Raw genomic sequence first — 25940 nt, 5'->3', positions numbered from 1 at the left:
CTGGGTTTAAAATTAATCTCTTGAAAAAAATTCTACTATTTTTTGGAACATTCTTCTACTTTGGACAAAAGGTTTCATCTTCTGAATCAAAAATTCTATTTTTAATTTGAAAATTTCTCTATTAAATTGTGCGTTCAGAATTAATATCATTTAGTTAAAAATTCTACCAATTAGTAGAACATTATTTCTTTCTCGACAGAAAGTTTCATCTTTCGAATTCAAGATTTTATTTTCAATTTAAGGAATTCGCTATGAAATTCTACGTTCAGAATTAATCTATTTTTATTAAAAATTCAACCAATTTGCTGAACATTATTCTAATAGATTTTTAACTTGAAAACTTTCTATTAAATTCTGGGTTTAAAATTAATCTCTATTCAAAAAAATTCAAATATTTTTTTGGAACATTCTTATACTTCGGACAGCAACTTTCGTCTTCTGAATGAAAAATTCTATTTTTAGTTTGAAGATTTTGCTATTAAATTGTGCTTTCAGAATTCATCTCCTTTGGTTGAAAATTCAACTTTTTTGTTGAACATTCTTATATGCTGGACAGAAAGTTTCATCTTGCGAATTGAAAATTCGATTTACAATTTAAAAATTTTGCTATTAAATTCTACATTCAGAATTAATCTCTTTTGGTTAAAAATCCAACCAATTTGTTGCACATTATTTCATTTTCGACAGAAAGTTTCGGTCTTTCGAATAAAAGATTCTATTTTTAATTTAACAAATTCGCTATAAAATTCGGCGTTCAGAATTAGTCTCTTTTGGTTAAAAATTTAACAAGTTTGCTGAATATTATTCTATTTTCGACTGAAAGTTTAATATTTCGAATTAAAGATTCGATTTTTAATTTGAAAATTTGACCCTTAAATTCTGGATTAAGAATCAATATCTTTTGAGTAAAATTCAGTTATATTTTGGAACATTATTCTACTTTCAATAGAAAGTTTTATCATTTGAATTAAAGATTCGATTTTTAATTTGAAAACTTTGCTATTAAATTCTGGGTTTAGAACTAATCTCTTTTGAGAAATATTCAACTATTTTTTGGAACATTCTTCTACTTCGGATAGCAACTTTCGTCTTCTGAATTAAAAATTCTATTTTTAATTTCAAAATGTTGCTATCAAATTGTGCTTTGAGAATTAATCTCCTTTGGTAGAAAATTCAACTTTTTTGTTGAACATTCTTCCATGTTGGACAGCAAATTTCATCTTTTGAATTGAAAATTCGATTTTCAATTTGAAAATTTTGCTATTAAATTCTGCGTTCATAATTAATCTCTTTGGGTTAAAAATTCAACCAATTTGTCGAGGATTATTCCATTTTCCTCAGAAAGTTTAATCTCTTGAATTAAAGACTCGATTTTTAATTTGAAAACTTTGCTATTAAATTCTAGGTTTAAAATTAATCTCTTCTGAAAAACATTCATCTATTTTTTGGAACATTTTTCTACATTGAACAAAAGGTTTCATCTTCTAACCTAAAAATTCTATTTTTAATTTGAAGATTTTGCTATTAAATTGTTCGTTCAGAATTAATCTCCTTTGATTGAAAATTCAACTCTTTTGTTGAACATTCTTCTGTGCTGGACAGCAAGTTTCATCTTTTAAATTGAAAATTCGATTTTCAATTTGAAAATTGTGCTATTAAATTCTGCGTTCAGAATTAATCTCTTTTGGTTAAAAATTCAACCAATTTGTTGAAAATTATTCCATTTTCGATAGAAAGTTTCATCTTTCGATTTAAAGATCTGATTTTTAATTTAACAAATTCGCTATGAAATTCTGCGTTCAGAATTAATCTCTTTTGGCTAAAACTTCAACGAATTTGCTGAACATTATTCTATTTTCGACTGAAAGTTTCATATTTTGAATTAAAGACTCGATTTTTAATTTGAAAATTTGACTCTTACATTCTGGATTAAGAATTAATATCTTTTGAGCAAAATTCAACTATATGGGTGAAAATTCCTCCATTTTCGATAGAAAGTTTTATCTTTTGAACTAAAGATTCGATTTTTAATTTGAAAACTTTGCTATTAAATTCTAGGTTTAAAATTAATCTCTTCTGAGAAACATTGATCTATTTTTTGGAACATTTTTCCACATTGGACAAAAGGTTTCATCTTCTGAACTAAAAATTCTATTTTTAATTTGCAGATTTTGTTATTAAATTGTTCGTACAGAATTAATCTCCTTTGACTGAAAATTCAACTCTTTTGTTGAACATTCTTCTGTGCTAGACAGCAAGTTTCATCTTTTAAATTGAAAATTCGATTTTCAATTTGAAAATTTTGCTATTACATTCTGCGTTCAGAATTAATCTCTTTTGGTTAAAAATTCAACCAATTTGTTGAACATTATTCCATTTTCGTCAGAAAGTTTAATCTTTCGAATTAAAGATTATATTTTTAATTTAACAAATTCGCTATAAAATTCTGTGTTCAGAATTTATATCTTTTGGTTAAAAATTCAACAAATTTTCTAAATATTATTCTATTTTCGACTAATAGTTTAATATTTGAAATTAAATATTCGACTTTTAATTTGAAAGTTTGACTCTTAAATTCTGGATTAAGAATTAATATCTTTTAAGCAAAATTCAAATATATAGTTGAACGTCATTCTATATCGATAAAAAGGATCATCATTTGAATTAAAGATTCGAGTTTTAATTTGAAAACTTTGCTATTAAATTCTGGGTTTAAAATTAATCTCTTTTGAGAAAAATTCGACTTTTTTTTGGAACATTCTTCTACTTTGGAAAAAAGGTGTTATCTTCTGAATTAAAAATTCTATTTTTAATTTGAAGATGTTGCTATTAAATTGTACTTTGACAATTAATCTCCTTTGGTTGAAAATCCAACTTTTTTGTTGAACATTCTTCTATGTTGAACAGCAAATTTCAGCTTTGAAATTGAAAATTCGATTTTCAATTTCAAAATTTTGCTATTAAATTCTGCGTTCATAATTAATCTCTTTGGGTTAAAAATTCAACCAATTTTTTGAAGATTATTCGATTTTCGTCAGAAAGTTTAATCTTTCGAATTAAAGATTCTATTTTTAATTTAACAAATTCGCTATAAAATTCTGCGTTCAGAATTAATCTCTTTTGGTCAGAAATTCAACAAATTTGCCGAATGGTATTCTATTTTCGTCTGAAAGTTTAATGTTTTGAATTAAAGATTCGATTCTTAATTTGAAACTTTGACACTTAAATTCTGGATTAAGAATTAATATCTTTGGAACAAAATTCAACTATATGGTTGAACCTTATTCTATTTTCGATACAAAGTTTTATCTATTGAATTAAAGATTCGATTTTTAATTTGAAAACTTTGCTATTAAACTCTGGGTTTAAAATTAATCTCTTTTGAGAAAAATTCAACTATTTTTTGGAACATTGTTTTACTTTTGACAAAAGGTTTCATCTTCTGAATTAAAAATTCTATTTTAAATTTGAAGATTTTGCTATTAAATTAAGCTTTGAGAATTAATCTCCTTTGATTGAAAATTCGACAAACTTGCTGTATATTATTCTAATTTCGTCTGAAAGTTTAATATTTGGAATTAAAGATTCGATTTTTAATTTGAAAGTTTGACTCTTAAATTCTGGATTAAGAATTAATATCTTTTAAGCAAAATTCAACTATACTGTTGAACATTATTCTATTTTCGATAGAAACTTTTATCGTTTAAATTAAAGATTCGATTTTTAATTTGAAAACTTTGCTATTAAATTCTGGGTTAACCCTTTGCGAGACAGTGGTGCGTATACGTCCCACCTACTTCTCCTAAGTTTTTATTGGGTTTCTAGTTCGCTTTGACATATAGATACGAATGCTATTTTTTAATAAACTCTTGGGGATGTTAGGAGTACAACTAGCACAAAAAGTATGTGAATATTTTATTTACTCATTAGTTATAAAAGATTAAAACTCGAAAATCTCGTTTTTCTACAATAAATTCGGCTGCGTCTAAACTGCAAGTCCTAGATATCTACAATTTTTTTTGCAGATATCGTAAAAGATTCTGAGACAGGGAGGACTTCTCATTGACCATAAAAATGGATTATGTTGTTTTTGTTGTCGCTGAGTACGATTCTGATGTCAGAAATTAAAAATTAAAAATGGCGGCTACATAATGGCAGCCATTTTTTTACGAAATTTGCTAGATTTGTTACAATGAACATAAAACTCGATTTACGGGGGGTTTTTGGGGTCGCTGATTACCATTAAGATGTTAGAATTTAAAAATTCAAAATGGCGCCTATAAAATAACAACCATTTTTTACGATATTGGCAAATTTTGTTACAGTGAGTATAAAACTCGATTTACGGGTTTTTTTTTGGGTCGCTGATTGCGATTCTGATATCAGAATTACAAAATTCGACGGCGCTTAGCTTTGCTTCGCCGATTTCTATATAAGAAGACGTTCTACGAACTCTTGTTACCTTCATTGATCACGAAATTTAACATTAATAAAAAGTACCAATAATTTTTAATGTTGATGTTCTAACGTCATCATCGTGCTCAGCGACCCCAAAAAACCCCTTAGAAGACGTTTAAGGCCAATATAAAAAAAAACATGAAATCTAGCCAAACACAGTCACTATATTGTACCCGCCATTTTGAACTTTACCATTCTGACGTCAGAATCGGAATCAGCGACCCCAAAAACATATATAAAGCTAACAATAACAATAAATGAACAAAATTCGCCTCGTAAAGGGTTAAAAAAGAATTTCTTCTGAGTAAAAACTCAACTATTTTATTGAACAGTATCCTATTTTCTACAGAAAGTTTCAGCTTTTCAATTAAAAATTAGACTTTTAATTTGAAAATTTTGCTATTGAATTCTGGATTAAAAATTGATCTCTTTTGAGTGTAAATTCAACTTTTTTTAAATATTCTTTTACTTCGGACAGCAAGTTTCATGTTCTGAATTGAAAATTCGATTTTAAATTTGAAAACTTCACTGAGCATTTGGCTATTAAATTTTGGGCTATGAATTAATGTCTTTTGAGTAAAAATACAACTATTTCATTGAACACTATTCTGCTTTCGACAAACAGTTTCATCTTTTTAATTCAAGATTCGATTTTTAATTTGAAAACTTTGCTATTAAATTCTGGGTTGAAAATTGATCTCTTTTGAGTATAAATTCAATTTTTCTAACGTTCTTCCACTTCGGACAGCAAGTTTCATCTTCTGTAATAACTGTAATTTCTGTAATATTTCTGTAATTTGTACAAAGAAAAACGAACAAAGGGGGAGGGTCGATAAGGTCGGTTTTTGGCCTAATTTATTTGTGGACCAAAAAATCTGAAAAAATCATGGTAGTATCTTATAAGTATCCCGAGTCGATTGCACGCTAAACGGACTACCCTCCACCCCCCCCCCCAGCCACCCCCCTACAAATATAAGAAACACCACTACCTACCAATTGTATTTTCGAGAGATTTGACACTCTTAAACATGTATTCTGAGGTTAGCTCGGGTTTACTATGGTTTTCGGGGTCGCCGAATACAAATCTGGCGTCCTTTGACTTTTATCGCGTCAGGTTCAAGGTCATTGGAAGGTCAAATAGAGATAAAACGGTAAAAAAATCTAAAAAAATACGTTATATGTTTTTGGAGTCGCTAATTACGAATCTGGCATCCGTTGAACTCTATCGCTTCAGGTTCAAGGTCATTTGAAGGTCATTTGAAGGTCAAATCGAGAAAAAACAAATATGTTATAGGTTTTCGGGGTTACTCGATTTGACCTTCAAATGACCTTGAACCTGAAGCGATAGAGTTCAACGGCAGCCAGGTTCGTAATTAGCGACTCCAAAAACCTATAACGTATTTATTTGGATTTTTGTACCGTTTTCTCTCCATTTGACCTTCCAATGACCTTGAAACTGACGCGATAAAAGTCAAAGGACGCCAGATTTGTATTCGGCGTCCCCGAAAACCATATTAAACCCGAGCTAACCTCAGAATACATGTTTAAGAGTGTCAAATCTCTCGAAAATACAGTTGCTGGGTAGTGGTGTTTCCTTTATTTGTAGGGGGAGTGGGGGTGGCTGGGGGGTGGAGGGTAGTCCGTTTAGCGTGCAATCGACTCGGGATACTTATAAGATACTTCCATGATTTTTTCAGATTTTTTGGTCCAAAAATAAATTAGGCCAAAAACCGGCCTTACCGACCCTCCCCCTTTGAACAATCACGCATTCAAATTCCTCCATTTATAATATAAAAAGAGTAAAGAAGGAGAAAAAAATAAGGAAACATCAAAATACCCTGTTTTCTTTCCTTTTTTTTCTCTTCAAAAACTGTTTCACTATTTCACAACTGTATTTAAGAATAATAATTATAGTTACGATATCATTTTATTACAATAGATGCTATTCTCTCAAAATAAACATACACAATACAATGTAGCAATGACATTGGATTATATCTTTAAGACATGTTATATAAAGTTGATGTATGGTAAAGTTAATTTGTAAGCCAGTAAATCCTTTTCTGAACCTGATTATAATAACGAACTGAAATAATATATACAATGAATTCGTTGTACATTCAACTAGTAATCGGTGGCATCAATTCCATTCCTTTGCATTCCAAAGCGATTTTTACTCCCAGAGCAAACAATCCAACGCTTTTAACTAGACACCTGTAAAAACAAATTAATTTTTAGTATTCTTTCTAATATTTATTTGAGTTTTGGGACATCGTCTGGGACATTTTGAGAGTTATAAGAAACATATGTTTCGACACAATAAGCGAAAATCACCTTTCCGCATTTAGAATTTCAAAACGTAGAAATTTGACGAAAACCACAGGTTTGTAAATATCGATCAATTTTTCGACTCGAGAAGACAAGAATGTTTTTTTTTTTTTTTAATATTGTGCGCTGAATTCAAATCCGTTGAAGGTTTCCCGACATCAAGTAAGATTTTTAGATTTCGTATGTTGGTAGCATTACTATCCCAGTAGCTGATCAAGCTGTTCCCCAAAATTTCCTACGCAAAAATCAGAGGGAACTTTTGACGGATCACATGTTAGAAAATCGATAAACGACTACAACTTTACCAAACGTTTATCGGCTACAGAAATAGCTGTCTAGGCATAATTTAAGAGCCATTCGAAACTTCTTCCGTAAAAGAAAAAGTGACGATTACGGGCCAGATTTCTTCCCTGACAACTTGGGTGATACGAGCGACGAGCAAGGAGGGTGGCAACACCAAGATTTACAGAGAAACGAGGAAAACTACCAAAGTTTTTGGGATGAAGGAATGCTCAGCGATTATTTTTGGTATCTAATGCGTGAAACGAGCCCAATTCAATACAAATGTTTCAGTTTTTCTCCACTTAATTTTTTATTTTTGGTATTTATTCAAATAAAATGACAATTTACGTTCAAAAATTGCTTCAAATAGCTGAATCACTTATCTCATAAACCTGGCCTGATAGCGAAAAACGGACACTGGATTCTGAATCAGCGCCCAAAATTACCTTAAAAACCCTTTTTGGTTGCGCTGGTCCGAAACCGCATAAACTTGTTAAAGGAGCGGTAAAATGAAGTGTTGTACCTTGAAACATGCACCAAAGGTAAAAATATGATTGATGTGATAAATGTGACCTTTCAAATAGTTTAGGTATATATTTTTTTAAAATAATGATACAAAAAAAATGTAAACTGATTTTAAAAAATCATAAGACTGGTGCACTAAAAAAAATCACGCTACCCGAGAGACTTCGCACATTAATTATAGGACATCTTTGATAATAGTATGAGAAGTTTTGATTAAAATCCTTAGACATTTCTTGTTCATTTGAGAGAATTGATATAATTCATAGATTCACTTAAGTGGCAGACTCCACCGTCAAATCTTCACGTAATACGTGGATACTTCCTTTACAGAACTTGTCGCCCTAAAGTTATAGTACGCCATGTCCATCAACTGTCAAACTGAGAAAATGAGGTTCAAAGTTTAAAAATAATAAACTCTACAAAATCGTTATCATATGTCGAAGTAAGTTTATCGGTAAAAAATAATGCATGCAAATACTATGATGAATGTATTTTAGCTGATGTAGAGTATTTATTTTGGACATAGCGTAATAGGAGATTCAAAAAATTAATTTTTTCTCAGAATTACAGTACGCCATGTCCACGAAATATTTATAAATGAGGTACTTATAATGAAATTTGTAAGTAAAAAGTGGAACAGAATCATAGGTAGTTAACATTATTCTGTTGCATTTCATACTAAGAATATCAATATAAAATATGCACTACGAAGTTGGCATTTTTTCACTCATAGCAATGCAAAAAAGGGCATAACGTAATATAATTCTAACAGCTGATGAAATAAATTTCAATGTAAAATTTGTTAAAAAACAAAGTTTAAACCTTACCGCGTCTAAAACTAATAATAGTTCAAAAATTTCAAAAACAGGACATGACTTGGGCCTAATATATTGCTTTTTTAACAAAACAAAACAAAAAAAAAAAAAAAATCTGCTAAAAAGAGAGTAGAAAACGGTCGAAATAAGGGGAAATAGAAACGTATGAGGCGGAATAATGCTGGCGCATAAAAGTCAAATGAGGAACACAACACTTACTTCTATAATAATTTTTTCGGGATTGGAATGTCACTGCACCTGCACTGATTTACTTGTAGCAAAAATTGTGCCGACAGAGCCAAAAGATGCTCTGTCTCGCTCTCTCACGTGTTACCCCCCCCCCCCCACAACTATCCTTAAAAAGTTGGAACGCTTTCGGAACATACAGCTCGATCTTTATCAGACAATCGGCAATAAGAACTCTTTTCTTCTTACAGCATTTCCTATTTTGCCTCTAAAAAGCAGGTTCGATGCGGAAACCACAAATAAAGCGAACAATTGTAGCGTTGCATGACCAAAATTTAGATAATAACCTATCATATGTTAGCTCTATCTACTAGTGGTGGCAACCATATCCTATGCATTTTCGTCGGCTATCTGCTGCTAAAACCAGGCGGCGAACACGATAACCGTTGTCGCCAATGACTGATAGAGCTACCATACGATTTAGTTACTATTTAGAACTTGGTCTTATAACGCAGTCTACGCGTTTATTTGCGGCTAGATAATAGTATTTAGTGTCGGTTTCTCCTATGTCTTCAATGTGACAGCATTATTTGACCTCATATGCTTCTACTTCCCCTAATTTTCACACCTTTCTGATATCGCTTTTTAGCAGATATTTTCTTCTTTTGTCGAAAAGCCATATACTAGACCCAATTTTTGTCACAGAAAAACCTCTTCAGGGGTGCACAAATCAATGATAAATCAAAGACATTATACACTTAGATACGACAAGTGGCGGCAGAGTATAATATATAAACAGGTACCCTGAGAGTGTGGGATGTTCAACGGATGAAGAACGAGTTTATGGCTCTTGATATTGCCACGCTTAAAATGATGCACATGCAGAAGAGCTTGCATATCAATTTTCTCGTTCCCCAAATTATACATGCCAACTCGTCAAGGCGGACGCAGACTTCTGAATCTCCAATGTCTTCATAACCGAATGGTTATATGTTCAGCTGACATAGTTGCAAATTATTGATTGAGGTGATTGGCTGACATCCTTGGTTCGAATTAAAATATAGGAAGTGAGGAAAGTGCATTACTTCGTCTAGAAGTCTTACTTCTAAAAACCCCAGTACAGAAAGCAGAGGGTAAAAGATTTCGTCAACAGCTACTCGACAAGGAAATGCACTGAAACTTTTATAGAAATATAGGTCAGTCCTTGTCTAAAGAGTAAACTTTTGCTTTTATCAGATCATCAAGACTTGATTCGGGTACAGAGGGTTTCATTTTCGTATGCATGGACGGTATCACTTGGATCTTAGTATATCGTGACATCATTTTACGTCAAGAGTTTTCAAATGATAGGTCCAAAGCGTGTCATGCACACGCTGAGCACTTACAATACATACGATACAGGTGACGACTTATCTCTATAGACTTAATGTGGTCCTAAGAGTGCTTAAATACCGTCGTTGTTGTTCTTACGATGTGGAACTACGATTTTCGGACAGCAGTTTCCATTGCGCACTCGAGGCCTAACATTGTTCTCCAGGTCTTCGAGAAACGAACTATATTTGTAATCGAATTGTCAACTCCGGGCGACTGCAACATCGTTCCCAATGAGAAGGAAAAGGCGGAAAGGTATCAAGACCATGAAAGGAAGCTGCAGCGACTGTTACCAATATATTTCGCGCCGAGCTCCCGACAATGGGTTGGACAACAATACCCACTACCCAAGATGTTGCGTCGCAAAATAGTTTATAATTTAATTTTTCATGCTCATTCCAAACGATGAAGTGTAGCTCTGTCTGTCGCCAGGAAGAAGAGAGGAAAGGGTGGGCGAAGAGTAGGAGCGAGCATGCGTAGGCGTTGGGGACCGGCGTTGGCACTGCACCGAATCATCGTTTAGCGAACAGACAGTACTCGTTGAGTAGTCGTCCCGTACACTAGTACTCGTTCGTTCATCATCATCATCATCATCACCAAGTGATTTGGTACGATACGGTTTGGTACGTTGATTTGGTACCTCGTGCGGGCGCGACGCCATCGCCGGTTCCCCCCGACCACCTAAACCGTAGTCCGCAATCATAAATTTATCATTGTTATTCTCCTTATGTTCCATTATAATAGATCAGGGGTTTTTATGCCGCAATGGCCTTTTCCCTTACACACGTGTATTATTTCAAATCCCTCAACATCGCGAAAACATCGAAAAAGAAATAACAAAAATTATAGAAATTATAGAAATAACAAAATAAAAATTATCTCGCTGAAGTACCTAAAGCTAGACGAGTCGACATACACAAGCTTTGGAAGAGCTAATGAGGAAAGAAACAATGTGATGGACAGGCATAGCCTCAATACTTTTGAGTAGACGCATTAACTGAGGAACAACCTATTGGAGTGCTACGATACAAGTATGGCCTCTAAAGGATATGGTAACATGGCGTGACCGCTTGCTTTGCAGTGCGATAAACGTCCAGAGCTCTGGCACTTTTGGCATAAACTTGTGCGAAACCGTGCCGAGGAAATTTTACGTTCACGGAATTTTTCTCCTGTGCTTTCTTAATCCACGCCTTTTGGAGTAAGTACTCGAGGTGTATAATGTTTTATGCATTTTGCTCACCCCTTTTATTAAAATCAAGTCCCAGCGTTTCAGTAGCTCTCTCCGATGCATTGTACAGAAATGTTACTTTGCCCACTTCTTCGAGTTTCCTGACGACATGAGATGCAAAGTCGCCATGTAGGCGAGTTAGAGTGCATACTTTTGTTTATGTGCATAACTTTCCGTGACCCGGTACCGAAGGGTCTGAGCTTGTCCTTCGTCCATGGAACTACTCCTAATGAATAGAGTACTTCCGGGACTGCAAGCTTTAGGATTAAGTAAGAATTCTGCAACTTTTTTTTTACCTAAAGAGAAAACAGAAATATAAAACTCTAAATAATTAAACACTTTGGATCTAAAGTATTTTTTCAAAAGTTCGCCTTTAGTACTTTTTGAAAATTAGTTACAATTAACAATTGAATAATTTTCCTCGATTTAAAAAATAATTTTTGAACTTAAGACAACCAGGGAAAGGGGTTGAAATCTAACATAGGCAAGTACAACGGCGATAACCAGTACTAAGGCCCAGACGAGAGGGGTCATCGTATTTGTTACAGCCGACATAGCGGCTGAAGCTTAGGTATAAAAGAGTGGTCGACACAATACCTTAGGAAGGTGCAGCTCTTAAAAAGAGTGGGGTTGAGTTGCTCTAAAAGATGGCGAGGGCTACGGCGTTGTTCCCAGGTAAGCTGCAAATCCCGTCTGTGGTCCTCCGACGGTTGCTTCTATCCTAACCATTACTCAAATTAACTTGAATTACAGTAAAGGCGCATCAGCAATTCTCTGGGACAATTAAAGCCGCCTGTGGCTCAAATAGGCCCGAAACGGCGGCAGACCAATGAGATTGCTACCTCCTTCAGGGTCAGATGGGCCCTGAAGTCTTTCAGTCCTAACATGTCTCCTGGCGTGGATGACATATATCCAGTCCTCTTACAGAGGACTAAAGAGACCATCATAGGGTCGCTCGTGAGAGTTGCTACAACTAGTTTGACGTTGGGATATGTTCCGACGGCGCGGAGGGGTACGAAAGTAGCCTATCCGAAAGCAGGCAGGAGTAGGCCACTTCACACCATGCTCGTCATTTTTGTAGCTACAGTATTATCGCAAGAAATTCCGTGCATCGTATTAAATTAAATTGTAACATCCTCATCTAATCAGTCCGAACAGTTGAAGCAACTTAACCGTACCTCCGTACCTCTTATATATCTCCCTCGAGAAAAAGGGGGTAAAGATTTTCTGAGCTTAGTGTCTTCATCGAAGAACGGTTCTATCTAAAGCCTGCTCCGTTCAAAAAGCATAGATTCTCTAAAGCGACTAGTAAATCAACATGTGGTCGTCAATGTTGCGACATTTCTATATCGTGCCGCAGATAGATCCGCAGTGGGGCTTGGCCTCCCATTTGATTCCAGCGGCAATACACATAAGCTAGCATCACGAACACCTTTGGTGCTCAAAAGACGTGTACAGGAAGCAGAAGAATCGCTTCTACTGAGAGAACACGCTGACAAGCTTCTTCGTGGTAAATTCTACGGCATTATACGTAGAGAAGAGCTGCCTCAGATATGTCCTCAGAGGATGCAGAAAGTATGCACGATACGGATATATAGAGATATAGTATACGGCTCTAAAAGTTTTCTATTAAAACCTTCGGCATTTCTATCGTGTTGATCTAATGTCAGTCTTGTCATACTCCCAGGGGGAACTGCAGTCCGCTGAAGAAAATGATCAGTGTGAGATCTACTGAAACTTCTCATTTTCCACCACTCAACGTATCAGTGCTTCAAAGCCTGATATTTCCCTTCATGATCTGAAGACCAAGATAATTTACGTGATTAAATTCACGGCACCATCCGAAGGTAATATCGAGGCAAAGGAGGAAGAAAAACGGGCAAAATATTTAGCTTTTCTTTTCGAGCTGAGAAGGCTGTACCAAGGCTACACAGTCCATCTTGTGGTTCTTATAATCGGCTGCATTGGAGGTATGAAAGCTTCATTTTTTAGTCAACTCAACAAAATCTCTGCTTGCAAGTATCAGGCTCAATCCATCGCGAGCCAAATGCAAAAGACTGTTCTTCTGGGATCACTTTATCTGATCCGTTAATGCTGTTACTCCTAACATTTTACAAAGGTTGGTAGCTCTAAAAAAAAGTATCCAGAGGTTAAACCTTCATCTCCAACTGAGCCGTCTGCCGCGTAAGAACATCCACGGATAGAGATCGCACTCAATGGAATAGTGCTGTACGAAGTATCTTGCGTAAATTTCTGGTTCTTGCTTACATTCTAGCATAGAAGGAACAGAAGTGGACGACGTACACGGTCCAGTTGCGTCGGGATTAGTTGCTTTAAGGAACTATGAATGTAGCTGCTGACGTCTACAACTTCTTAAACAAACAAAGATTGATGATAATGGTAGCTTTAAGAAAGCATCTAGAGGTGACTGTGGTCGCCAAACAGCGCACGATATGATTTTGATAGCAAGAGAAAAAACGAAAAATGATATTTGGCGGTCAAGCTCTGCAAAATACAAAAAAAATGAAATTTCTATCACTTTTATTTAATGCGCAGTTTTTGTGGAAAATGTCACTTTTAGATCCCAGTTTTTATATGCGTCTTTATATTCTGACTTGTTTGCGCAATTAGATATAGTTAAAGATTAAGTGGCTCAAAGCTCTGTAGGGCTGGAGGTATACATTCTCATCGTGTAACTCGCGCTACGTGATCGATTTTTGACAGACATTTGCAAATGCATATTTATTTTCTGAATTACCTTCAAATAAATCAAAGCTACAATCCTTTGTTCAGATATTCTTCCCTATCACGCATTGTTATGCTAAAAATGGGGTTTATATTTTCATACTATTTTTGACGGATAAAACGAAACATCCTACAATATTCTTTTAGATATTTTACGTATATCGCCTGTTTTAGCGTAATATTGGAATTTTCGATTTTCTCACATGAATTAAAAAAATTAAAAACGAGAAATTTTGTTAAAAAAAGGTAAAAAGAAATATTTTAGGAATTTTTAAACGCTCAAATTCCTGCGAAAACTTTTCCCATATTTAGCGTCGTGCACTGGATCAAATTTTAAATTTTTGACTTTTTTCATAGCATTTTCGATGAATAAAACTCAAATGACAATTCATATTAAAATGGTTTAAATGAATTTTTTGTAGTTTTTGAAAGCTGCAATTCCTCATTGAAATTATTTTCTTACCTTCCGCCGTTTGGTTCGAAATTTCACTTTTCGATTTTCTGCATAGTACTTTCAATAAATAAAACCAAATTGACAAATCCAATTAAAGAATGGTTAAAAGAAAATTTGTAGGAATTTTCAAAAGCTATAAGTGCTCTTTAAGACTTTTTTTGTTTGTATCTTGCGTCATTTGGTTTGAAATGTGAATATTGTGGTGTCAATCGCAAAAAGGTATTATCTTTCAGGATAAAATATACGAAGCTGATGAATTTCAAAAGTATTAGTTCTTATTTAACATTTTTAGTAATTATTTAAATAATTTTATTTCGTTTAAAAAATGTTTTTTTCCTTAAAATCGTACAAATTGATTATTTTCTGAAATTGATGACGCAATTAACGGATGTTACGATTAATTTTTTTTAAATAATATTTAGCACCTTTCTAAACAATTTTAATTCTTTTATACAATTTTCCTTTGAAAATCTTGCAAATGTATTCTTTTCTGCAATTAATCACACAATTAAGGAATTTAAAGAGTCATATTTTTTCACTTAAGAGTTCATGTTATCATTTAAACAATTAATAATCAGTAACTTGCGCCTTTCCATATGGAAGGTGGATAAAAGTCTAGATTTTTGAATTTCACACACTATGTCGCCTTCTATTCAGTAAGTCCTCATCTTAGAAAGTATGCCATATATTGATTAAATAATAATCTGTTTAAACAATTAAATTTAATCGCATTGTGTAAATTATAGACTTTTTTCTTCTTAAAATGACACACGTTCATTAATGGAATCTGTAACTTAAAAAGAATTTTCATGTTGATCTTACCTGAAGTATATAAATAAAACAGAGCATAGAATAAGTTTTAAGCAGGAAAAGGACTATACTCTATTTATAGCAATTGAATTGAATTATTGAAATAATATAGGGTATAGATTCTAAAATAAGGATATAGTGAATAATAAGAACATAGTGTAAAAGATTAGAAAAAATTAGACGTTTCATCACCTTTCCTATGAAAAGCCGCAATTGAGTAATTGTTAATTGCTAAAATAATTGTTAAATATGTTAAGCAAAAAATATTACTATTGACATTCGTTAATTGTGTCATTCATTGCAGAAAAAAGTAATTTTTCACGATTCACAAAGAAAAAATTGTTTAAGCAAATGAAAATTGTCTAAACAAGGTGCAACGAAAATAAAACTAAATAGCTATGAGCACTTTGCTTCCCGTTAGCATGTGTATTTTTATTTCCTCATAAAGGAAGAATTAGCGATGTTTTAAATAATAGACAAACTAAAGCTTTTATTTTTATCAATTTAATAAAATTAGTAATGTACAAAATACAAAATTAAAAAATAATAAAAAGAGTTTTTAAAATACAATCGTAAATCAGAAAAATCCAACTTTGTATTTGAAATGGTAATTTTTTTAGCTGGAAAAGGGAAAGGAAAAGTTCTGTCGCACCCTATGTCTTTCCAAACTTTACCATTTTTTTACAAAAATTGTCAGAATTATTTTAGTTGAAAATTTATGATCAGAAATTTTTTCGATTCATGCATCATTTTTCAAATATTACAAATGAGGATAACTTCCTTACTCTTTAATAAAGTGTAATAATATTATAGGTCAATCGACTTGCCTCGAATCAAGGAATCATTTCCGTTCTTGCATTAATTTTGAATTATGTTAATGAAAAAAGTTTTACTATAAAACAAAATTCGGAATTTCTCTTTTTTAAAAACAAACAAATTAGTGCGAAGCGGGGATATCGCCAAAAATCGAAGGTCGTATATCGATTCACAGTAGAGAATTTTTGTCGAAGAACAAAATTCGGAATTTCTCGTTTTTAAAAACAAACAAATTAGTGCGAAGCGGGGATATCGCCAAAAATCGAAGGTCGTATTTGTACTAAAACTGTTCAAATGATGCATTTGCTTATAATAATTGTTAATTGTTAATTGTTTGTTTCTGCCTAAAACTGTTCAAATTATGTATTCGTTTATAATATTTGTTAATATATGTAATAAATGATATCAAGTGAGAAAAATATATCAACACACTGTACAAAAAAATCTATTGAATTTTAAGTCTCTGATAGATGTAAATAAAAGGGTCCTCTTGTATCGGAGTAGGGTTACGAAAATTTATAAGAATCCACCTAGCCATGAATTATGCAATTAAAGCTGTTGTGATATTCAAATTCGGCCGTTAATTTTACACGCGGAAAATTAAAATTCGTTATGTGAAAGAATAAAAAATTATTTATTAGGGCGACAGGATTTGAACATTCGAATCTCAAAGTTCGTACAATTACATGGAGAATTAAGAAACACAATCCGGAAACGTTACCACATACCTAAAATACATAAGGCACTATGGGTTTTTTTTGAAGATCAAATATTCCATAACAAAAATATGATATATAAGTTTTCAATAACCGCATTTTTCCGTTCCAATTGCAGAAAATTTAAAAGGTAAAATAGGAATAGCTCGAATATTATCTATTTTTGTGTGCAAGCGGTCAACAAAGTTGAACATAGCTGTCAATTTCCTAGAATTAAGAAACAAATTGCTCCAAAATTTGAGGATGAAGGCATCGATAAACAACGAAAACGGGACACGCTTTCGTATTCAAATATTATGTAATTACACATAATTTTGTAAAATCACACAGTGAAGTGTATGATATTTAAAATGATACAATATGTAATTTTCCGAAACTTTGTAATTTTAAACAAATCTCTTTTGACAGTGTATGTATGACAGGCAATCAGATTCAAAGACAAGCGGAAGAAAATTCGGTTTGTTTCAATCTAAAACTGTTCAAATCATGCATTTGTTTATATTATTTCTTGAGAAAGTTAACAAATAATATCGGATACCACATGTTTATGATCACATTTCACCTCGTTGCTCTGAACAGGGGGTTTCGATACATAGAATATACTTCCCAAAAACATAATTTATCATACTGGCTATTTGTTGCAAGCATTTGTTTATAACAAATAATTTGAGATGTCAGCAAATTTTTTTCTTCCACCGCCCTTTTAGATCAACCCTCAGTTCTGATGCCACTGAGAAAGTTGTTCAGAGAATTAAGAAGAAAAATTCAAAAATTGGTCTCGACAGATTTTTTGAGAATTTAATGAGGAATTTTTTGAAAACAAATTTGAAAATCGATGAAAAATTGTGACCTACAGGTTATTTTGATCATCGTTTTTTTTATTTTGCCTCAATGTGCGACAGCCTTCTGAGTTTTTCTATTTCAAAGTATCTGACCCAAGTAGATATCTGGCCGATTTTATTCGCAAAAGGCTAGGAGTGCGCGAATACATATTCTGACATAACATTTAAGAATCGAGCAGTTCGTGCACGTTCCGCAGGCACGAGAAACGGAACTTCGCACGCAGTTGTTTCAAAAAATACCATATAAGAATACGAACATATCTTCTAACTTTTTTGAAAATTTGCATGTGCATTGCCCAAATACAAAAGATTTTTTTACGAAGTATAATCAAAAATCTAAAACGGTTACTATACCAAAAGTAATATGATACATAGAGCGATTTCTTAGCTTTTTTAATAAGATAATAGACGAATTTCAATATCACACATGGGACATTATTTTTCAAGCGCCACAACTTTAAATTTCATGTACTTAAACTTTCTTTAAATTGTCGAAATGTGTTGGCCTACCCAACAGTACTTAATCGAAAAATTTATAAACCACGATTAGCAATCCACTTCCAGCGGAGGTGGGGGTGAAATTTGCAACCCCAACGCATGCATAGATTTCTTTAAAACCCTGTAACTTTCTTTCTATTTTAGCGATTTAAATTTTTAAAAGGTTTTTCGAAAAATTCTTTTTTACTCTTTTATTGTATTTTCTCAACGAGAAAGAATTGAACATTTTATATAGTTTAATTGCTTATTTAACTTTTTTCGCAAAATCGGTTTTTCAAATAGGCTTCAAAGAAATCTTGACTTTTTGGCTACAAAAACACGTTCAAGTTCATTCTGAATGACATAAAATTAACTAATTAACAATTTTAGTATGCTTTGCGGTAGGTCAGGGTAAGTTTAAATTATTTGCTATAATCAAATAAAAAGTGCAAACTGCTTTTTTCAGAAGTAATGTTAATCCTTCTCAATATGAATAATCCCTTACTATTATAGTTCGTCAATTTACAATAATTATTGATTATTACTAATAAATATTCCATTTATGCACAATTTAATCGATTTTAACATATATTCATTGGCTTTTCAAATGAACCAACTGCAGACAAATGATTAATTAACGCCTGTCGTTAGTCGACGATCTTTAAAATCATATTTTAGTACATAGCGTATCACGTGACGATGGCAGCGCGATTTTAGAATGTTTCGTGCTCCTAATTTGAGTGAGTCCTCTCGCCTCTCACTATTCGAGATGTTTAATTTTTATTAATACCCTTGCTTCTCACTTCACAGCGTTTTCTAATTGGTTCGCCTTTTCTTCTCACCGTTTTTCCTCTTATTCGCATGCTCTATGATATTCTTTCTGGTTATACGCGTTGCTTTAGTAAAAGTATCATTTTTTGACTACTTGTATTTTCTTTTAAAGTACTTCTCCTATTCGAGGTTCGTTTAGGTTTAGGAAAAATATCACTTTTTTCTTCATATGAAAATCGTTTAAGATTCAGCCGTCCTTTGTCATTAGGGGTAAAAACATGGTACTTGAGAGTATCGGGTAATGTGACAGCCTTACTGCACCGATCAGCTAATTCCAATGTCATTGCTGAATATCACCTTTAGAACGGAGAAGTACAAATGTTTCCTTTAAATTTATTTTAAATTTTCTTCTTATCTGCTGAACGTTGCAAACTGGTTTTTGATGCAAGTCGCATGTTTTTCTTGGTTTCGCATATATCTTTATGAAGAACGAATGAAAAACCAGTGATTTGTGAAAATACAAGTACGCGTATACCACAATAAATGTATCGCTCTTCCTATTTTCTATAGAAACTATGGTTTGTATGTAAAAAAGTAAAAAAAACTTTTTTATAGAGGAAAACATTCTGCAAATTTTTCTACAAAACCTCAATTGTACTCAAATGTGGATTTTCAGATATAAACTTGAAAAACTGATAATCGCAACCATTTTTAAATATAAATTGTTTACCCATTGTTCAATCGATATCATTCGTTTACAGGTTCATGAACAGCCTATCAGAAAGGGGTTAGATCAATTTTCAGTCAAATATATTAGATAAGACGTTTGTATCTGCATCGAAGATCATTCTTAATAGATGTTACGTCCCGAATGCGGCTTTGTGGCACGCTCAAGTATGTATAGATCTCTCCAGTGCCAAGGTGTCATATAGCGCTTCTATCGACGAGATCAGGGTCTTCGGGTACGTCATTAACGGCCTAGGCATGCTAAAACGCACCTACGCTAGCATACCTGCGTTTGCGTCATTTCTCAATCAATTGAAGATTTTTTTCCATTCTCATCCTAATGAGAAGGTATTGGTTTTATGTAAAATTTCACATTGTCGGTTTTCATCAAATCTCCACGTTTTGAGACCCCCTAAATCTGTAGTCTGTATCGTGTAACTTTCGAAAAATTGATCAGATTGGATTCTTATTTGACACACTTTTTAAAGGCCTAAAAAGAAAGAACGAGTTCGTCAACCACCTATTTTAAATAAAAATTCAAAAAGCGCATTTTCGAAATATTTGAGTCTTACTTTTTCAAGATTTAAAAATTCTATCTACGGCTATTCCTAGTACTTGGAAACTCAAAAAATTTATCTTTATGATTTTTTTCCATAAAAAAAAATTATCAAAGTTATAGCATTTTCGAAATCCAAAAAACCAAACTAAAACGAACATTTTAAGCCAAACAACGCATGATATGAAAAAAAGCCAAGAGAAGAAAAACGTTCATTTGAAATTGCGTGCCCTGAGAAGATCTACAAATTGCGTAGTTGACTTGTTTTATTCGTAAAAAACAACATTAAAAATAAAAAAGTTAAAGTTTTGGACAAACGAAACAAGCTATTAAAAAATTAAATAGGCAAAAGTTGTTCTTCCAAACAATAGCAAAAACTCATTCAAATCTGTCATGAATAATTTTATATAAAGCTAACAGTAGTATGGTAGAAATATTGGTGATATCAACTTTTTTCTTTTACAGGAATTGAGGGCTTATTTTTATTCTTTGCATTTGTAATGCTTGAATAAAAATGTATAAAAAAGATCTATTTTAGATGGCAGTATTTTTATGCGTCTTCATATTCTGAATTGTCTACTTAATTAAGTATGGTCAAATATTAAGTTTTTTAGATCTTTGTAGGCTTTGAGGTACACATTCTCATCGTGACAGTTGCGCTGCGTGCTCGATTTACGACAGTCATTTGTAAACAGGTTTTGTTGAATCTTTTTTTTCTCGTAACTGTCGTCATTTTTCCACACATTTTTTTGATTTTTTTGATTTTCAATGTTATTTTTCACGAATGAAACGAAAAGTACGCGTCCTATCAAGAAGTGATTTTTAACGAAATTGTAGATCTTTTTCGGGATAACAATTTTTGTTAATTCATCTTTTATCGTATCCTACATAGTTTGACCACAAAATGGAATTTTTGAGTTTTCATTATTTTTTTTGCAATTAAAATTGAAATTTTCGATTTTCCAATAAAATCCAAAAATTTGTTATGATAATCTTATAGGGCTTTCAAAAAGTAATGTTTCTCTTCTCTTGACTTTTTTTGACATCGTGTATTTTTTGGCTTAAAATTAGGATTTTCGGTATATTTTAAAATTTTTTAAAATGCTGTAACTCTGATTATTTTCTTTTCATCCGAAAAAGTTATTAGGATAAATTGTTTATCCTTTTGAATTCTATAAATATCCGTACATAGAATTTTCCAATTCAGAAAAAAGTGGTCCCAAACATTTTCAAAATACGCTCACTGTTTCAATTTTTATCAAAAATGGCTGGTTAACGAACTCGTCCTTTTTTTTTTTAAGACCTAAAAAAAGTGTGCCAAATATGAATATGATTCGTTCATTTTTTCGAGAGTTATCGTGTTTACAGACGGACGGACAGCTGGACAGACAGGCAAACACCATCGTAAAAACTTGATTTTCGGATTCAGGGGGTCTCAAAACGTGGAGATCCGTTGAAAAACAATGGTTTTAAATTTCGGACACTTCTAATACTTTCTCAATCATAAATGATGAGAATGTAATAAAAAAAGACTACTCTAAAGAATAAATTTGCACTAATGACAAAAGCGAGTACATCATAATTGAAGGCTTATTTCAGGCTCTCCAGCGTCTTCATAAAGAATATTCCAAAACCATACCTTAACATTAGAACACTATCCCTTACGCAAGAGTGCTGATCAAGTGCGAGAAAAAGTTATTGATCAGTTTCTAAGATTTTCGAGCCATCTGAATACATCATACCCTTTTCCAAAAACGAACTTAACACTCGAAAACTAACCGGTAAATGAATGCTACATTAAACTAAAGGTGAAGTATATAGTATATCAGAAGTGTTTGATTGTCTCGGATCGTGCCCAAACATTGTATGCCCTATGCCGGAATTAAGAACTAATTTAGGGCTTATTTAAAATTCAAAAGCTAAATTTTGTGCTTTGCATTTTTTTTAATGTACTAAAGAAGAAATATGCCCTAATCATAAAAGTACGTACATCAGAATTGAAGGCTCATTTCAGGCCCTCGAACGCTCCAAAAATCAATTTTGCAGGACCATCCCTTAACATAAAAAAACTATCCCTTGTTAAAAAGTACAAATAAAGTGCACTAAATATGCACTAATCATAAAAGTGAGTATATCAGAATTAAGGGTTTATTTCAAGCTCAAACATTGTATGCCTAATACCAGAATAAAAAGCTTATTCCGGGCTCTTTTATTACCCAAAAGCCGAATTTTTGGTAATGCAATTCGAAAAAAATACATGGTACTGGCAACTTTACGTGAAGCTAGCAGTACCATGGCAGAAATATTGGTGATAACAGTTTTTTATTTCACAGGAATTACGCGCTCATTTAAGAATCCTGCATGACCCCCGGCGCTATTTTTCAAAAACAACCCCTATCACAAAAAAACTACTCAGAAATAAATATGCACAAATCGTAGAATTGAGTACAGCGAAATTAAGGGCTTATATTAGGCTTCTCGACGCCGCCAAAATCGATTTTCCAAAGCCATCTCTTAAAATTGAAGAACTTCTCCTTACACAAACACACTGATAAAGTTTAAGAAAAAGTATTGCATCAGTTTGGAATAATTTTTAGCCCGAAACAAACTGAGAGTAAGTCCATTACTAGGAAAAACTGCGAGCATATTAGCGACTCTGCAGGCCATTTCGAGTACCAACGTCTAACCTTTCGCCATCTTACGCATATATGCATTCTCACCTGCAGAGACGCAACTCGTTGAGCCACCTGTCAATCTTTTTGAAAGTGAACAGATGGGACGGGCCGAGTCCGACGTATGTGGCCTGCATAGAGATTGTCGGATTTTGGTATGTTTTGATTTTCTTTTCATAAAATAGTGTAATCGCGTTTTAAAAGAGACAAGGCGAATCAAATCTCATAGTGTTATTGCAATTGCAAAAAAAAGTTCAAATTTTGTTAAATGAGGTAAAAACGTTCACGCAATTTTGACAGTTTGTAGGTTATGTTGTTATTGCCTTTCCGACCGGCTGCTTTATTACAAATAAAAATATCTATGGATTTTTTTTAATGAAAAATTATTCGAGGGTGTCGCAATGAAGTCGTGTAATAAAATAGAACTTGTGTTTATGTTATAATTTTGTTTAAATGAGCGAAAATGAAATTTTTTTAATTCAGGTGAATTTTATTTAAAAAATGCTTGTTTTGTTTTATGAATGTCGAACAACGGGCTGTGTATAAATTACAAGAACTTTTATTCTGAAATTCTGAAGCACGCACAGGTACAGGTGAACTGCATCAAAAAGAATAATTTTAAAAAAGAAGAGTTCAATCTTCAACTAAAACATATTCATTTTCGACCAAGAAGTTGAATTTTGTAACAAAAAATATTGATTTTCTATCAAAATAGACGAGTTTTGCAGAAATTAGATTAGTTTTCAACCACATAGTTGAAAAGATAAACTAAAAATGACCAATTAATTAATATTTCTACTAAATTGTACAATTTTCAACTCAAAAAGACGAATTTTTTATGAGAAAATAGATTTACCTAAGAAAAAACTAGACTTCCGTTTCCGACATGAAAGTATAAGATAGCGGGAATTGTTGATGCTGAGTTTTTCTGATATTGTGGTGAAATTTGAGGTGAGTGGATTGTGAAAGTGTGTAGAAGGGTGTGGATGTGTAAGATTAATTGAGGGATTGTGAGATTGAAAGGGAAAGGTGGATATTTTTGAAGATTGAGACAGATTTATGTGAAAGTTAGGTTAGGTTGTTTGGAGATTTGTGACAGGGTAGGAGGACTGGGTTGATCGTGTTGGTAGTAGCAGGGTTGGGTAGCGACGGAAAAAGGCGAGACAGGTACCAGACCACGATGGATAGAGACAGGGAAGAATAGAAGGCGGGAGCATTTGAACTAGATTCATGGCTAGCGGAGCGAGTAGCATCGCGGAAAAAATATATTTAGAGCAGGAAGTGTTTAGTACGTCGAAATAAGAGATTAAAGAAAGGAGGGCAATGAGGAAGTATAAGAAAACTATAGAAAAGGAGAGATTAAGAGCAAAAAGCGTGGGATCGATTAAGACTTTTATCAAAAGGAAGAGAGGGGGGAGGGGAAGCAGTGAAGAAAATGAAGTTATCGGTACGAACTTGAAATATCAAAAAATGTTTAGACCGCCGCCGAGAAAGCAGTATTTGGTAGAGAAAAATGATAATAGTAAGGGGGCTAAAGGAAGCGGAGATGAAATTGAAGTTTCGATGAAAGAGGAAAGACTAAAGGAAATTCGCGAAGTGATGACAGAATAGATGCAAGATAGGATAAATAAACTAGAAAGCTCGAACCGGGAAGAGATTCAGGGCGAGAGTGGGAATACAAAGAAGAAAATACTGAGAAAAATAGAACAAAGAATAGAAAGGAAATAGAGGGAAGAAAGAAAAAGAAACATAGTGATAAAAGGTATAAAATTAGAGGGGAAGGAGCTGACGGAAGGAGTGGAAGAAGTACTGAAAAGGATTGATGCGAAGGTAGAGATAGAGGAAGTGAGAAGTGTAAAAAGTGAAGAGCGAATAGGGGAGAGAATGGTACAGATAGTAAGAAATGAGGTGCAAGGAAACTAAGGGAGGAAGGAACGGGAGATAGGAAAATAAGAAATAGTAGGAAGGAGAAAGAGACGAGAAGCGAAAGTAGGGAAGAATGGAAGATATGAATGGAAGGTTACGGAGGAGGTTACAAATGGCAATTGCAAAATGCAAAGAGGAACAATAAAAAGGGCAGAGCAATGTGAGGAATGGTGATAGGAGTAAAGAATAAATGTATAACAGGGAAAGATAAGAGAGAGAAAAGAACAAAAAGAAGGATTAATAGTAGAAGAGGTATAGATGGAAGGATAGAAGTGGAAGGTAGTGGGGGTTTATATGAACGGTGATATGCAGGAGAAAGCAGCGAAGATAAAAGAAATGATTTAAGGAAATAAAGAGATTAGGCTGATAATAGGTGGGGATTTAAATGCGAGAACAGGAGACAGAAGAGGAAGGGAATGGGGAGAAAAAAGAGGAAGAAAATCCAAAGATAAGGTACTAAATGGGAAGGGAAAAAGTAGTTGAATAGTTTGTAGTTGGGATGATATATCTTAAACGGAAATATAGGGGGAGATGAGAAAGGAGAATGATGAGGTAAGAGACTTAAAAAACTAGAGGTAAGTGAATATATTAATTCGGATCACTTTCCCTTAATAGTGACATTAGAGGGACAAAAAACAATATCAATATGAATAAAAAGGTGATGAATATTAAGAGTTTACAAGAAAGGTATATAAGGTGGACACTAGGGGCAGACTGGAGAACGGCAGGATATATGGTGAGAGAAGAAGCGCAAAGAGATCAGTTAAGTATCAGAGCGGGAAAGAGGCAATGGAAATTTGAGACGATTCTGAACGAGGGAAAGGGATGGAAAATAGCGAGAAAGTGGTTGATGGAGGTGGAAGAGAGGAGAAGGAGGATGATAGAAATAACGAGATGGGAAGAAGAAAGGAGGGAGTTCTTTAATATTACAGAAATAGAAAAGGGACCGAAGTAAACTATGAAGAATTGGACAAAACGGAGAGGGAAAAACAATTAATAGAAATATGGGGGATGATTAAGAAATCAAAAAATAATATATGGTATAAGATGATAAAAAAGGAAGGAGTACCAAAGTATTTAGAGAAGGGATGGGGAGAGAGAAGGCGGACCAGAATAGCAAGATTAAGATTGGGAATCAAGGTAAGGGAGGGGATTTATTGGGAAACAGAAGAGAATGAAAGAATGCTAATAAGTCCTAAATTGCGCTATCACAGGAAATAGAGATAAGGAACTAAA

General features: G+C 33.3%; 1 long non-coding RNA gene across 1 annotated transcript in view; it reads right to left on the bottom strand.

Moving 5' to 3' along the window:
• Window positions 1–6294: 6294 nt before the first annotated feature.
• Window positions 6295–25940, bottom strand: part of LOC117174555 — a 60988-nt gene continuing 41342 nt past the window's right edge. The window contains exon 2 of the long non-coding RNA XR_004467317.1: window positions 6295–6672. This is a non-coding gene — a long non-coding RNA (uncharacterized LOC117174555). The remainder of the gene's footprint in view (window positions 6673–25940) is intronic.

The sequence above is a fragment of the Belonocnema kinseyi genome, chromosome 6 (genome assembly GCF_010883055.1).
Source record: "Belonocnema kinseyi isolate 2016_QV_RU_SX_M_011 chromosome 6, B_treatae_v1, whole genome shotgun sequence".
Lineage (NCBI taxonomy): Eukaryota > Metazoa > Arthropoda > Insecta > Hymenoptera > Cynipidae > Belonocnema > Belonocnema kinseyi.
This window is presented reverse-complemented; position numbering and strand designations above follow the sequence as displayed.